A 5000-nucleotide genomic window follows, 5' to 3' on the forward strand; every position below is an offset into this window, starting at 1 on the left:
GCGGTGACCGTCGAGAGCGGAGCAAAACGTCAGCCATCTCAGCACCCTGGAACCCCCCGGGTGGCACAGGGCTGGATGGGGCTTTCGTATAGCAGGGACGGTGCTGCCTCTCGCTTCGCTCGCTGTCCGCCGCTCGCCGCTCGCTCGTGCAGCCAAAAATGGCCAGTTTTGGCCCGTTTTTGGGCCGTTTTGGCCAGTTTTTGGCCTGTTCTTGCATTGCGCGGTGACCGTCGAGAGCGGAGCAAAACGTCAGCCATCTCAGCACCCTGGAACCCCCCGGGTGGCACAGGGCTGGATGGGGCTTTCGTATAGCAGGGACGGTGCTGCCTCTCGCTTCGCTCGCTGTCCGCCGCTCGCCGCTCGCTCGTGCAGCCAAAAATGGCCAGTTTTGGCCCGTTTTTGGGCCGTTTTGGCCAGTTTTTGGCCTGTTCTTGCATTGCGCGGTGACCGTCGAGAGCGGAGCAAAACGTCAGCCATCTCAGCACCCTGGAACCCCCCGGGTGGCACAGGGCTGGATGGGGCTTTCGTATAGCAGGGACGGTGCTGCCTCTCGCTTCGCTCGCTGTCCGCCGCTCGCCGCTCGCTCGTGCAGCCAAAAATGGCCAGTTTTGGCCCGTTTTTGGGCCGTTTTGGCCAGTTTTTGGCCTGTTCTTGCATTGCGCGGTGACCGTCGAGAGCGGAGCAAAACGTCAGCCATCTCAGCACCCTGGAACCCCCCGGGTGGCACAGGGCTGGATGGGGCTTTCGTATAGCAGGGACGGTGCTGCCTCTCGCTTCGCTCGCTGTCCGCCGCTCGCCGCTCGCTCGTGCAGCCAAAAATGGCCAGTTTTGGCCCGTTTTTGGGCCGTTTTGGCCAGTTTTTGGCCTGTTCTTGCATTGCGCGGTGACCGTCGAGAGCGGAGCAAAACGTCAGCCATCTCAGCACCCTGGAACCCCCCGGGTGGCACAGGGCTGGATGGGGCTTTCGTATAGCAGGGACGGTGCTGCCTCTCGCTTCGCTCGCTGTCCGCCGCTCGCCGCTCGCTCGTGCAGCCAAAAATGGCCAGTTTTGGCCCGTTTTTGGGCCGTTTTGGCCAGTTTTTGGCCTGTTCTTGCATTGCGCGGTGACCGTCGAGAGCGGAGCAAAACGTCAGCCATCTCAGCACCCTGGAACCCCCCGGGTGGCACAGGGCTGGATGGGGCTTTCGTATAGCAGGGACGGTGCTGCCTCTCGCTTCGCTCGCTGTCCGCCGCTCGCCGCTCGCTCGTGCAGCCAAAAATGGCCAGTTTTGGCCCGTTTTTGGGCCGTTTTGGCCAGTTTTTGGCCTGTTCTTGCATTGCGCGGTGACCGTCGAGAGCGGAGCAAAACGTCAGCCATCTCAGCACCCTGGAACCCCCCGGGTGGCACAGGGCTGGATGGGGCTTTCGTATAGCAGGGACGGTGCTGCCTCTCGCTTCGCTCGCTGTCCGCCGCTCGCCGCTCGCTCGTGCAGCCAAAAATGGCCAGTTTTGGCCCGTTTTTGGGCCGTTTTGGCCAGTTTTTGGCCTGTTCTTGCATTGCGCGGTGACCGTCGAGAGCGGAGCAAAACGTCAGCCATCTCAGCACCCTGGAACCCCCCGGGTGGCACAGGGCTGGATGGGGCTTTCGTATAGCAGGGACGGTGCTGCCTCTCGCTTCGCTCGCTGTCCGCCGCTCGCCGCTCGCTCGTGCAGCCAAAAATGGCCAGTTTTGGCCCGTTTTTGGGCCGTTTTGGCCAGTTTTTGGCCTGTTCTTGCATTGCGCGGTGACCGTCGAGAGCGGAGCAAAACGTCAGCCATCTCAGCACCCTGGAACCCCCCGGGTGGCACAGGGCTGGATGGGGCTTTCGTATAGCAGGGACGGTGCTGCCTCTCGCTTCGCTCGCTGTCCGCCGCTCGCCGCTCGCTCGCGCAGCCAAAAATGGCCAGTTTTGGCCCGTTTTTGGGCCGTTTTGGCCAGTTTTTGGCCTGTTCTTGCATTGCGCGGTGACCGTCGAGAGCGGAGCAAAACGTCAGCCATCTCAGCACCCTGGAACCCCCCGGGTGGCACAGGGCTGGATGGGGCTTTCGTATAGCAGGGACGGTGCTGCCTCTCGCTTCGCTCGCTGTCCGCCGCTCGCCGCTCGCTCGTGCAGCCAAAAATGGCCAGTTTTGGCCCGTTTTTGGGCCGTTTTGGCCAGTTTTTGGCCTGTTCTTGCATTGCGCGGTGACCGTCGAGAGCGGAGCAAAACGTCAGCCATCTCAGCACCCTGGAACCCCCCGGGTGGCACAGGGCTGGATGGGGCTTTCGTATAGCAGGGACGGTGCTGCCTCTCGCTTCGCTCGCTGTCCGCCGCTCGCCGCTCGCTCGTGCAGCCAAAAATGGCCAGTTTTGGCCCGTTTTTGGGCCGTTTTGGCCAGTTTTTGGCCTGTTCTTGCATTGCGCGGTGACCGTCGAGAGCGGAGCAAAACGTCAGCCATCTCAGCACCCTGGAACCCCCCGGGTGGCACAGGGCTGGATGGGGCTTTCGTATAGCAGGGACGGTGCTGCCTCTCGCTTCGCTCGCTGTCCGCCGCTCGCCGCTCGCTCGTGCAGCCAAAAATGGCCAGTTTTGGCCCGTTTTTGGGCCGTTTTGGCCAGTTTTTGGCCTGTTCTTGCATTGCGCGGTGACCGTCGAGAGCGGAGCAAAACGTCAGCCATCTCAGCACCCTGGAACCCCCCGGGTGGCACAGGGCTGGATGGGGCTTTCGTATAGCAGGGACGGTGCTGCCTCTCGCTTCGCTCGCTGTCCGCCGCTCGCCGCTCGCTCGCGCAGCCAAAAATGGCCAGTTTTGGCCCGTTTTTGGGCCGTTTTGGCCAGTTTTTGGCCTGTTCTTGCATTGCGCGGTGACCGTCGAGAGCGGAGCAAAACGTCAGCCATCTCAGCACCCTGGAACCCCCCGGGTGGCACAGGGCTGGATGGGGCTTTCGTATAGCAGGGACGGTGCTGCCTCTCGCTTCGCTCGCTGTCCGCCGCTCGCCGCTCGCTCGTGCAGCCAAAAATGGCCAGTTTTGGCCCGTTTTTGGGCCGTTTTGGCCAGTTTTTGGCCTGTTCTTGCATTGCGCGGTGACCGTCGAGAGCGGAGCAAAACGTCAGCCATCTCAGCACCCTGGAACCCCCCGGGTGGCACAGGGCTGGATGGGGCTTTCGTATAGCAGGGACGGTGCTGCCTCTCGCTTCGCTCGCTGTCCGCCGCTCGCCGCTCGCTCGTGCAGCCAAAAATGGCCAGTTTTGGCCCGTTTTTGGGCCGTTTTGGCCAGTTTTTGGCCTGTTCTTGCATTGCGCGGTGACCGTCGAGAGCGGAGCAAAACGTCAGCCATCTCAGCACCCTGGAACCCCCCGGGTGGCACAGGGCTGGATGGGGCTTTCGTATAGCAGGGACGGTGCTGCCTCTCGCTTCGCTCGCTGTCCGCCGCTCGCCGCTCGCTCGTGCAGCCAAAAATGGCCAGTTTTGGCCCGTTTTTGGGCCGTTTTGGCCAGTTTTTGGCCTGTTCTTGCATTGCGCGGTGACCGTCGAGAGCGGAGCAAAACGTCAGCCATCTCAGCACCCTGGAACCCCCCGGGTGGCACAGGGCTGGATGGGGCTTTCGTATAGCAGGGACGGTGCTGCCTCTCGCTTCGCTCGCTGTCCGCCGCTCGCCGCTCGCTCGCGCAGCCAAAAATGGCCAGTTTTGGCCCGTTTTTGGGCCGTTTTGGCCAGTTTTTGGCCTGTTCTTGCATTGCGCGGTGACCGTCGAGAGCGGAGCAAAACGTCAGCCATCTCAGCACCCTGGAACCCCCCGGGTGGCACAGGGCTGGATGGGGCTTTCGTATAGCAGGGACGGTGCTGCCTCTCGCTTCGCTCGCTGTCCGCCGCTCGCCGCTCGCGCAGCCAAAAATGGCCAGTTTTGGCCCGTTTTTGGGCCGTTTTGGCCAGTTTTTGGCCTGTTCTTGCATTGCGCGGTGACCGTCGAGAGCGGAGCAAAACGTCAGCCATCTCAGCACCCTGGAACCCCCCGGGTGGCACAGGGCTGGATGGGGCTTTCGTATAGCAGGGACGGTGCTGCCTCTCGCTTCGCTCGCTGTTCGCCGCTCGCCGCTCGCTCGCGCAGCCAAAAATGGCCAGTTTTGGCCCGTTTTTGGGCTGTTTTGGCCAGTTTTTGGCCTGTTCTTGCGTGGTGCGGTGACCGTCGTGAGCGGAGCAAAACGTCAGCCATCTCAGCACCCTGGAACCCCCCGGGTGGCACAGGGCTGGATGGGGCTTTCGTATAGCAGGGACGGTGCTGCCTCTCGCTTCGCTCGCTGTTCGCCGCTCGCCGCTCGCTCGCGCAGCCAAAAATGGCCAGTTTTGGCCCGTTTTTGGGCTGTTTTGGCCTGTTTTTGGGCTGTTCTTGTGTGGCGCGGTGACCGTCGTGAGCGGAGCAAAATGTCAGCCATCTCAGCACCCTGGAACCCCCCGGGTGGCACAGGGCTGGATGGGGCTTTCGTATAGCAGGGACGGTGCTGCCTCGCGCTTCGCTCGCTGTTCGCCGCTCTCCGCTCGCTCGCGCAGCAAAAAATGGCCAGTTTTGGCCCGTTTTTGGGCTGTTTTGGCCAGTTTTTGGCCTGTTCTTGCGTGCCGCGGCGACCGTCGTGAGCGGAGCAAAACGTCAGCCATCTCAGCACCCTGGAACCCCCCGGGTGGCACAGGGCTGGATGGGGCTTTCGTATAGCAGGGACGGTGCTGCCTCTCGCTTCGCTCGCTGTCCGCCGCTCGCTGCTCGCTCGCGCAGCCAAAAATGGCCAGTTTTGGCCCGTTTTTGGGCTGTTTTGGCCTGTTTTTGGGCTGTTCTTGTGTGCCGCGGCGACCGTCGTGAGCGGAGCAAAATGTCAGCCATCTCAGCACCCTGGAACCCCCCGGGTGGCACAGGGCTGGATGGGGCTTTCGTATAGCAGGGACGGTGCTGCCTCTCGCTTCGCTCGCTGTCCGCCGCTCGCCGCTCGCTCGCGCAGCCAAAAATGGCC

The sequence above is a fragment of the Musa acuminata genome, unplaced genomic scaffold (assembly GCF_036884655.1).
Source record: "Musa acuminata AAA Group cultivar baxijiao unplaced genomic scaffold, Cavendish_Baxijiao_AAA HiC_scaffold_768, whole genome shotgun sequence".
In the NCBI taxonomy this organism is placed as follows: domain Eukaryota; kingdom Viridiplantae; phylum Streptophyta; class Magnoliopsida; order Zingiberales; family Musaceae; genus Musa; species Musa acuminata.